This window comes from Chrysemys picta, chromosome 11 (genome assembly GCF_011386835.1).
Source record: "Chrysemys picta bellii isolate R12L10 chromosome 11, ASM1138683v2, whole genome shotgun sequence".
Taxonomy (NCBI): domain Eukaryota; kingdom Metazoa; phylum Chordata; order Testudines; family Emydidae; genus Chrysemys; species Chrysemys picta.
In genome coordinates, this window is record NC_088801.1 from 4,048,347 (window position 1) to 4,060,040 (window position 11,694).

The window sequence follows — 11,694 nt, forward strand, 5'->3', positions numbered from 1 at the left end:
TTGCTTTTTGGCTATCAAGCAATATGGGACCATAATGTCGTCACGTTGTATAAGGAACAAAAACCATACAAATGTAGGGGGAGATGCTCGTGTTCTGTACAATATGGAGTAACCCTACTCTGCTGGAAACAGAATAGATAGAAGCTAATAGATCTTTTCTATCTCTGGATCCTATGGTACTCTGTAACACAGCACAATTTTTAAGATAAATGGTAACACTTCATTTGGGCTTATTGGTTGGTTTGTTTGCAAATTCTCAATAGACAGATCGTGTCTGATGCGTCGGTTGCTTGAATGGATTGTCCGAGTTTGATAATGTTTGCAATCTGGCTTCGGCAAGTATTCATGATTTTCTATTTGCATTGTACTTTAGGCTACTTAAGTCACATGGGACTGTTTCTGCTCCCTGATTGGAGAATTTCAAAACCTCAAAAGAACAGCTCAAATACTCACGCAAATACATATTTGATGAGAGGCTTTTGTTTCCCACAAAGGAAATCTCATTTACCCAAACCTGTGACTAAGCAAATCAAGCCATCACGAGTCAACACTTTTTTTTTCACTTTTATTTTATTTTTCATGTTTGTCTCATAGTCACTCAAATCAACTAGAGAAACAAAAACACCCAGGGAAAATTTCTATGCCACATGCTTCATAAAATGTGCTATACAAACATTTAGAATATATCCAACAATATGGAACATATTATAACCCTCAGCAGCTGTCACGATATTTCAAATATATTACATGGGGGGACATAAAGTATCTTCAACATATTCTAATAATTTTAAAGTATACAGCATGGTGTCCCATATTTTAAACAGCAGAACAATAGGCCAATTCTGTTTCTTTCAAAAATGCATTTTATATATTGTCTGCTATATTTTTACCATGTGTGCAAATAAATTATATGAAACACATAGTACACATATGGGAAAGGTATGATTTTTTTTTTTTTTGGATTGCTTTGCAAAAAGTTTCAACCCTTTCTGCATTGTTTAAGAAACGCTCAGTATCTCTGGTTTGGTTAATAGATGGTGGTGTGTGCAGCAAGGTATTTGAGATTGCCGATGATTGTTTGGCAGGACTTTATGGTTATGGTAAAGATGGGAAGTGAATAGGTTGACTTAGCCCAGGGTAAGCGACAAACATTTGTAGCCTGGACCCAATGGACCCAGCGTTTAATCTATGCCAGGGCTGAGCCCTGGCACCTCTGGGCTTGGCAATTCATAGCCCCAGCATCTCTGGGCTTGCTGCATCAGTTATGAATATAAAAAAAATTGCTTGAACACTGGCACCTCTTTCATTACAAATTAAGCCCTGCCTGGACCAAAGGTTATGGAGTGGCCAGCAGTGTCACACTATCTATGTCATGGACTTACGGTCTGCATGTACCATAAAAGCAAAGAGAGATTTTCGGTGATTAGAAAAAGGGAAACAAGCAAATGCTGCAGCCCAGTGACGAGTCTGGATTTTATAAACACAGCGCCGTGAAAGAGCCATTAAGTAACTGACTGATTAATCCACTAAAGCTACCTTTTTAAAAAAATTTCACTAAACTCCGATGGCTAAAGATTTTGCTACCTGAGAGAAGCAGGATCCAAAATTTAGCATTCCACAATTAAGGTTGCCTGTGCAACCTTAATTCAGCCCCCTTGCGCATATGCATTATGATACCGTGATTAATTACATGATCCCACATACTGTTTTTGCCACAGGACCCTTGCTCATTCAGGGCACTTAGCTATTCAGTACTTTGGTTTAGCCTCAATGTGTGTCCCGGCCTTATTTACTGTCCACTATTCAAATCCGGCTCTGAAGACAGAATTGTGGATTTCCTCATGGGCTTTTCTGTGGCGCTCATCACTGTAGTGCCCGAGTGCTGAGTTGCAAGGAAAGGGCTCGTGAGTACCTGCAGCTCTGTACGTGCTCAGTGGCTCTGAAGGGATGGCCCATGCACAGTCTGGTGAGTACTAGGAGCTGACAGAGAGTCTGGAGCCTGCTTGGTAAGGATGGAACCTGCTGAGATTTTAGCTGCTAAAATCTAAGAAGTCTCTACTGAGCATGTGCAAATATTTCTAGGGCTCATAACGTGGCCAAATGTGGACAGATTTTCATAGCGACCTCAACAGGGATGTTCCTGACACAAAGGCCGACCTTTTGCCAAATGTCAAGTCACTGCTCCAAAATGGGGGGCGGGAAGGGGGTTTGTGCTAGAGCGTCTCAAAGAAAAGGGGGTTTTAACATTGCAAAACAAACGACTTTTCCCCAGCCTTCCTCTCAGAAGTAGGCTGGGAAATTTACGCCAAAGCCGTGCAGCTGAGTCAGACAGCCAGCATAGAAAGTTTCAATCCCAACAGTTAAAACCTGGCAAAGTGATAAGCAACTGAAAACAGGGTCTTATAATGGGAACTGTTGGGGAATCTTGTTAACAGGCAGTGCTGCCAGCTGCTGCTCTAACGTATGCATTTGATAACAGATGCAAGTATCTATCTATCTATTATCACTGTTCATGGCCCACTTGTTTCAATTGCAAGGAACTATTCTAATGTCAAACTAAGGCTGAGTAGTTCCTGATTTCTGATGCCCATTTGATTTCAACTAGCATACGAAGCCATTGCTGGTGGTGCCACACGGGGGAAGCTTGGGAGCATGTTTGCTAGCCACCCAGTCTGTTCTCAAAGGCTAGAGCAAAGCAAGTGACAGGCAGTTTCCGCTGGAGGAAGCCGGACAGGGGTGCAGAAACTCCCAGCATTTGCATATCAAATGATGAGATCATGAGAAAGCCCCTTTAAAAAAACCCAGAAATAAAAGCACCATGTTCTCTACAGCTTTGCCAGAGACAGATAGAAAAAGATGGCATAGCAGTGCGGGGTGAAGAGGAAGTAACATTTTAAAAATGACTGAATAAAAAGCTCCCTCCTTGTTTTCTGTGGCTTGCGAGCCATCAAGCCTGCAGGTTAATGATGTCATCCGCAACCAGCCCCGTGATGTTGCGTATTTGGGTGGTCTGCTGGAAAGAGACAAACGCTCGACATAGCTTTCCTCCTCACCCAGTGGATTTCCTCTCTGTGTCTCAGGCTACAAGTGGTCAGAGAGGGGACACGGGGTGGGAAAAAGGTTCCTAAGGAAGAGGGCAAGGAAAACAGCTGCGTGGGAGGCTGACCATGTGGGAGTCATTCCTTGAACCAACTGAACGCTGGCCAGGCGCCAGGTACACTGAGGCATAATCTTCCTCCAGTGCTCCCCTGGCTATGTGCCTTATATATCCCTCCCCCCCACTCTGGCACACTTAAGGTTGTCAGTTCTCACAATATTGGGCATTTTCATTAATGCCCCAGCTCCAGGAGTCACGTGATCACATGATAACGTGTTTTTTAGTCCTCATGGTAGCAGAAAAAAGCTTGAAAACAGGATCAAAGGACTCGAAATCCAGACGGCAAATAAAAAGAACCAAAACCATATTATTACTCATGATTTTGGAGGGCCAGGGTCAGGATTTTTGAATGCTTGGGGTTGACAATACCGCCTGCTCTCAGACATGAGCGTGGCACAGCAGTTGGGTTCTGCAGTGAAGGGGTTAATAATGTGCTTGGCTCTGTACAAAGACAGAGGAAGACACATGGCATGGGGCTGGGTTAGTTAAAAGTTACACCCCTGCAACATAGCAGAGGTAAGTATCTACGTAGCTGGCTGGTCTTGCCTGGGGAAGAGTCTGTTGGTAGCAGCTTCAGTAATAGCGGCATTGAAAACTAGACTGGATAAAGATTTGGAGCATATACTCTAGGCGCTGTCCTATACTGGCCAGGGCGAGGGAGGTGATGGTCTCATCTGTTATACAGACAGGGTCTAATTCATCCATTGTTGGTCTCAATGCAGGGATCTCTGCTGGGTTACCCTCCCCACTAGGAGGGATGTACTTCCCAGGGCGTGCAGAGTGGTTGCATCCTGTTTGTGACCCTTCAGTTGACAGCCCTTGGCCTAGAGGATCACAATGATCCTTTCTGGCCTTAAAGCCTGTGGAATTTCTATGATAACCAAAATCATAGAAAATCTGACCAAGCCAGGCTTTAAATGTTCCACCTCAGTTATGTATTTCTTTGCCTGTGAATGACCATAAATAAATACTAATACCTAGCTCTTATATATCACCTTCAATCAGTAGATCTCAGAGTGTGTTACCAAGGTGGGCAGTTTCATCCTTGTTTCACCGATGGGGAAACTGAGGCACATGGCGGCAAAGTGACTTGCCCAAGGTCACCCAACAGGCCGTGGCAGAGCCAGGAATAGCTCCAGGTCCTGTGACTTCACCACGAGGCCGCACTAAGTTCATGCAGCTATCCAGCACAGGAACCTACAGTGCTCAGCCCGCCCCTTAAGGAAAGAACAGGACAGCACAAGTTGTAGTTGGATAAGTGACACAATGCATAACCTGAGATTTTTATTTCTGGAAGGCCCCACCCGGGTGGGATATTTTAGTAGGGCATTTCCTTCGATCAGTTTAAAACGTGTTGCTGCTCAGTTTGATTCCTTTGTTCTGGTGTTGCAAGAGAAGGCAATGGAAACCCCCAGCTTCCCCATACTGCTCATGACTTTAGACACCCTGGTTGTGTCCCCTCTTATTTGTCTTCAACTGAAATGAAACAGCTTCCGTTAGAAGGTCTCGTAGCACTTCACAAAAACTGACAAAGTCTGATCACACAGGGAGTGATAGAATCAGAGAAGTGTAGGACTGGAAGAGACAGCGAGAGGTTATCTGGTCCACTCCCCTGCACTCAAGGCAGGTCTCCTTAATAACTAGACCATGCTAAGTATTGATGTCTCTGTGTTACAGATGGAGAAACAGAGCAGTGAAGAAACTTGCCTAAACTCCTGCAGCACGTCAATATCAGAGGCAGGAGTAGAACGCCAGTTTCATAGCACCCCTACTCTACCTTCAAGAGCACCCTGCCCCACGGTGCACACCTCCACTGCAGCAAAGTGGGGTCAGCTGCATGGGGGGCAAGGAATGACCTACAGCCCAGCTGTTGTGCCTTGACGGAGGCATTGTTTTATTTCTGCTAATCTGACCAAGTATTCCACAGGAAGAAAATGTTTCCTGATTCCTGCAGTGCGTCTGTGGGCCATGCGAGAGAGGCGGAATTGGCACGTAGGGAATGCAGCCTCCTCCGCTCCAGTCGCAGAAGAAACAAAATAAGAGTCTGGTGAATGGAGCTAATGTTCATTGAGTGTCTGTTCTGAGCAATAGATGTGGCTGACGTTTCACGTACTGAATGTCTGCAGCTAGATCGTAAATACCAATACACCACAATGCTCATCTGCAGCATCCCTGCTAAGCCATACCTGGCCTCCCCACACACAGCTTTGCTAATGCCCCTCAGTCCCGACTCACAGCCCCATCGGCTGCTCCAGCCCTGGCCTCCCCACATCCAGTTCTACTCATGCCCTTCAGTCTTGCATGTATGTATTTGATGTCCTAGAATTTTACCAGTTTACGGAGCCAATTACAGTAAAAACGTCAGAGAAACGTAAGGAGGGCAGAGGTCAGTACTGAGCAAGACAAGTGGCAGCAGGAGGAGACGTTAGCCTTGTTGGTGAGGCACTGGACTGGCAGCCAGGAGATCTGGGTTAAATTCCCAGCTGTGCCCTGTGTGACCCTGAGCAACCCACTTAATCTGCCTGTGACTCCGTTGGCTGCCCATCTGTTAAACAGGGACAATGTGTCTGTCTCATCTGTTTAGAGCGTAAGCTCTTTGGGGCAGGGACTGACTCTTACTCTGTGTGTGTGTACAGCACCTGGCACAACAGGGCCCTGATCTCAGCTGAGGCCAGTAGGTGCTGCTCTAATACCAGCGCTGTGAATGACAGCAACACTGGAACACGAATGCAGAATCCATGGTCTGGGTCTGCGCAATGTGATGCCATGACACTTCCTATTCCGGTGGGATGCAAAGTCATTGTATGGTGATGCCATGTGGTAAAGTGCAGGCACTCCTGGCATGGAAAGGAGTGTGTTGGGTCAGGTTTGAAGTGGGGGCACCTTCTGCAAGATTAACTTTGAAGAGGCCTTCACGATCCTAAAGCTGGCCCTATAAATATAATAGTAACATGCACCACCAGGGCCTGAAATTCACCTCCTATGTGGGGGCAGCACTTGAGTCCCATTTAAGGCCTTCTGCATGTCACTTATGGGGCAATCCATCAAAGGATCTCAAAGCACTTTACAAACATCAATGGATGTAGCTTTTTGAAGTTGTCAGTTTCATGTAACAGGTGAGGAAACTGACGTACACAGCGGGGGGTGAAGGGGGGTCACCCAGTCAGACTACGGCAAAGCCTGGATCAGAACATGGGCCTCCTGAATCCTAAGGCAGGGTATGAATCATTAAGCCATGCATCCTTTCCAGAATGCAGGAGACACTTGTGGTGTCCCTCTAGATGAGCAAGGGCTTGAAAGGATCTGGTGAAAAAGCAGCTGGGTGGCGTTAAGATGATGCATCTGAATGCCAAACTTTGGTCATAGAATCATAGACTCATCGAAGACTAGGGTTGGGAGGGACCTCAGGAGGTCCTCTAGTCCAACCCCCTGCTCAAAGCAGGACCAATTCCCAACTAAATCATCCCAGCCAGGGCTTTGTCAAGCCTGACCTTAAAAACCTCTAAGGAAAGAGATTCCACCAACTCCGTAGGTAACCCATTCTAGTGCTTGGTCATGGATTAGACTCATTCCGAGTTTTCAGCTTTCAGGCCCTTCTCTGAGCAGAGACACAAAATGGCAGAGAGATTTGGCCCTGTTCCCATTGCCGACCTTTGTTTTTGTTCCTCTGATGTGGGCGCTGATGTCATTCTCATTCGGTGACACAGGTCGGTTTCATCAGCACGGGACCCCGCTCAGATAGTTGCATCAGGATGAAACAAGGCTGGCTCCTTCTACAGCTCCCTGATGCTTTCCAAGGATTTTCACTGGGTTTGTTCTATTTTTAATAGACGTCCCATTCTGGTATCTTGTTGGCCTTTGTGGTTTCTATCAAGTCCTGGGAATTGGGCTGGGAGACAAGGAGGATGGGGAAGAGGAATTGATACTCTTGGCGCTGTGAATTGGGTGATTAAAAAGTCCTGAGAACAGATTAGTCTGAAATTGCAGTTTGGGGAACGTAAACCTGATAAAACAGCCCAGCCACCACTCCCCCGGTGGGAATCATGACTGAGAGCTAGATCTGACACACAGTGAGCTGGGATGTTTTTGGTTTTTTTTTTTGCTTTTTTTAAAATTGCCTTTTTTGTACAGTAGTTTTCAGGTTCTTTTCACAGTTTAGCCTTTAAAGCTTCCCCTGCCACTAAACAGCCTTCATTGCCATTAAAATGAAATAAAAATGCGTGAGATTCAAAACACACAGGAGCCGAGATGACCTTGGCTTCTCTGCTCCCAAGATTTTCATTCATACGTTGGTGTCCGCAGGCGAAGATTTAAGAAGCATTTTTTATGGCTGGAACGTGCAGTGTTAACACTTCAGGGTAACACCCCAGCAAGATGCTGGAAGAACCTCATTAGACAATGCTTCCAAACGTACAGTGATCTCTGAGCCTGCCCGTCCCCAAGAACAGATTCCCAACTGTACGGAATGCCATGGGGAGCAGAGCTAGTGCCCCAGTGGTGGTGTTGAATGGGGTAGATTGGTGGGAAGGTCTCAGTGGGGGTCAAGGAAATCACAGCTCTGGGTAGGAGAATGGGAAATGAACAGTCCTGGGCTCACTCACAGCATACTTGAAGCTGCAAGACACCCAGGGCTCAGGAGGGATTGCTCAGGCTGCATTGAAGAGTTATGTAGAAAACAATTTCATGGTCTTATTTTTCCTTGTTCGGCAGCATGCGTGGTCATTGACACCAATGCAGAGTGCATGTAAAACGCTGCCAAATGAGAATAAGTACATAGGAACTGCCATACTGGGTCAGATCAATGGTCCACTTAGCCCAGTATCCTGTCTTCCAGCAGTGGCCAGTGCCAGGTGCTTCAGAGGGAGTGAACAGAACAGGGCAGTTCTTGAGAGATCCATCCCCTGTTGTCCATTCCCAGCATCTGGCAGTCAGCAGTTTAGACACACCTGGAGCATGAGGGTGCCTCCCTGACCATCTTGTCTAATAGCCATTGATGGACCTACCTTGAACTTACCTAATCTTTTTGAACCCTTTTATAGTTTTGGCCTTCACAACATTCCCTGGCAAGGAGTTCCACAGGTTGACTATGCCTTGTGTGAAAAAATATTTCTCATAGACTCATAGACTTTCAGGTCAGAAGGGACCATTATGATCATCTAGTCTGACCTCCTGCACAATGCAGGCCACTGAATCTCACCCACCCACTCCTGTAACAAACCCCTAACCTATGTCTGAGTTATTGAAGTCCTCAAATCGTGGTTTAAAGACCTCAAGGTGCAGAGAATCCTCCAGCAAGTGACCCGTTTGTCTGTTTTAAACTTTCTGCCTGTTAATGTCATCGGGTGACTCCTGGTTGGTGTATTATGTGAAGGGGTAAATAACTCTTCCCTAGTCACTTTCTCCACACCAGTCATGATTGAATAGACCTCTATCACCTCCCCACATTAGTTGTCTCTTTTCTAAACTGAACAGTCCCCCATCTTTTTACTCTCCCTACATACAGAAGCTGTTCCATATCCCTAATCGTTTTTGTTGCCCTTCTCTGTACTTTTTCCAATTCTAATTTTTTTTTTTTTAGATGAGGTGACCAGAATTGAAGCCAGTTTTCAAGATGTGGGCATACCATGGATTTATATAGCAGCGTTATGATATTGACTGTCTTATTATCTATCCCTTTCCCAATGGTGCCTGACATTCTGATAGCCTTTTTGACTGCTGATGCACATTTGCAGATGTTTTCAGAGAGCTATCTACAATGGCTCCAAGATCTCTTTCTTGAGTGGTAACAGCTAATTTAGACCCCATTATTTTGTATGGATAGGTTAGGATTATGTTCTCCAATGTGCATTACTTTGCATTTATCAACGCTGAATTTCATGTGCCATTTTCTTGCCCGGCCACCCAGTTTTGTGAGATCCCTTCGTAACTCTTCACAGTCAGCTTTGGACTTAACCGTTTGGAGTAATTTTGTATAATCTGTAAATGTTGCCATCCCACTGTATATCCCTTTTTCCAGATCATATCTGAATATGTTGAACAGTACTGGTCCCAGTACAGATCCTTGGGGAACCCTGCTATTTACCTCTCTCCACTGTGAAAACTGACCATTCATTCCTACCTTTTGTTTCCTATCTTTTAAGCAGTTACCGACCATAAGAGGACCTTCCCTCTTATCCCATGACTGCTTACTTTGCTTAAGAGTCTTTGGTGAGGGACCTTGTCAAAGGCTTTCTGAAAGTCCAAGTACACTACATCCACTGGATCCCCCTTGTCTAGATGTTTGGTTTTGCCCTCAAAGAATTGATAGATTGGTGAGGAATGATTTCCCTTTACAGAAGCTGTGTTGATTCTTCCCCAACAAATCGGGTTCATCTCTGTGTCTGATAATTCTGTTCTTTACTGGCGTTTGAACCAATTTGCCTGGTATTGAAGTTAAACTTACGTCTTGAAATTGCCAGGATTGCCTCTGGAGCTTTTGGGGTTTTTTTAAACAGCATTACAGTAACTATCTGCCAGTCATCTGATACAGAGGCTGATTTAAGTGATAACCACAGTTAGTAGTTCTGCAATTTTATACTTGAGTTTCTTCAGGACTCTTGGGTGAATACCATCTGGGCCTGGTAACTTATTACTGTTTAATTTATCAATTTGTTCCAAAACCTCCTTGACTGATACCTCAATCTGGGATAGTTCCTCAGAATGACTCAGGTGTGGGAATCTCCCTCACATCCTCGGCAGTGAAGCTTGATACAAATAATTCATTTAGCTTCTTCGCCATGGCCTTGTCTTCCTTGACTGCTCTTGTATCACCTTGATCATCCAGCATGGTGGAATAGTTCAGCGGGGAGCGTCCAGGAACAATCAGACAGGCCATGTGTTTGAAGTCTCAGTCTTAGATGGTGACCCTAGCACGGAGCTTCCTAGCCTGCCTTGTTTGGCTTTAAAAGGCCTTTCATATGAGCCTTGTCGTCTGCACTGGCCCCCGTGTCACTCCCAGGACCCCGGTGCCCCTTGCTCTGGGTGCTGCCCCCTGGCAATACCCACACACGCTGGGTCTCCCCTCCCAGGGGAACCCCCACCCACTAACCCCACCTCACCTCAGGATAAGGCCACTGCCAGTCACCAACTAGCCCCCAAGATATCAGCTAACTTCCCACCAGTGACCAAGACATTGGCAGGCTGAGAAGCACTATGGGACCTGGAAATGCCTGAGGGCAGAACATGGTCTGTCTGAGGGGAAAGTAAAGCGTCTGGTGAAAACCAATGCTTGCCTGGCTCTTGGTCATCTCTTGGCAGCCAGGAGGACACTCTATCTGTTGCCAGAGAAGACAAGACTTCCAGCAAGAGAGCGCTCTCATTGCCAGAACCAAAAATAATCCAAACCTCACCAGTCCCTTGGCAACCCATTGATACCTGCTTGGACGTGACTAGTGGTAAATCGTTAATTTATCACCCAAGGATCCTAGGGAGCGGGGCAAGAAGCACACCAAGAGGAACGGTTGCTGTGATTCTCTCAAGTGAAGAAGAATTATACATGGCATATGAAAGAAATAAACAAAATGCCATACGTATTCCCCTGGGTTGATTGCTCCTTGCTCTTTATAGGCACTGAGAACAGCTGTGTATATGGAGAAATACAAATGTTTCAGGGGAAAGTATAACGGATTTGGGCGTGTTTAAAATCTGCCTGTAAAATTTGCATTTGGATTTGGTTTTAGTCCCTGTCCTTGCTACAAGTCAAGCGCAGAGTTTGGATCTGAAAATCACCAAGCTATCAGGGTATGTAAAATGCAAACCCCAGTGTTGCAGTTTTGGCTATGTTTACCTGACATGTGTTGTTCAGGATGTCTCCATGTGCAGCACAAAGTTCCGAAGAGGATGGCAGCCCTGGTCTACAAAGGAGACAAAGCTGGAGCTCAAACTCTGCGGGAGCCAGTCTGCTTGCGCGAATTCTTTGTAGCTGTCATCTTCCTGATTAAGATGGACTCTGACTCCGTATATCACAGCATGGCTTGAGACCCCCTCTAATCCAGGCTGACATGCTGAAGTACTGTGAGGTTGATCAATTCTTAATCCTCTTTTAAGACAAAACACAAAGCAATCCCTCTCCTCTATGAGGCTTTGTGATCCAGTCCCTTACCCCCTGGACTGGGCATAAGGAGGCTCTGAAAACTGGCATTGTGGCCAGTGGACCTGGATTGGTTTGGGGCACATTTTCAGCACGGTGCTGCTTATATCAGGTCCTGCTCTCCATCTTCCAAGCCACCGATGAGCAGAGCTGAGCTATACTTGCTTGAGTCATCTGAAACTCAGCTGCATTAGGGTCATGTAACTAACACCAGCACAGGCTGTTGGCTATTTCAGGGCCTAATTTTATGTGGTGACGTGGCCAAGATTCTGGACAGGCCTGGTGCTTCGAAGCAAAACTGGGACGAAGGCCAAGTCTACGTTCAAAAAGTAGGTCAACTCCTACAGCCACACCCCTGAGCGACGTAGTTAAGAGGGCCCAACCCCCGGTGTAGACAGTGCTAGGCTGG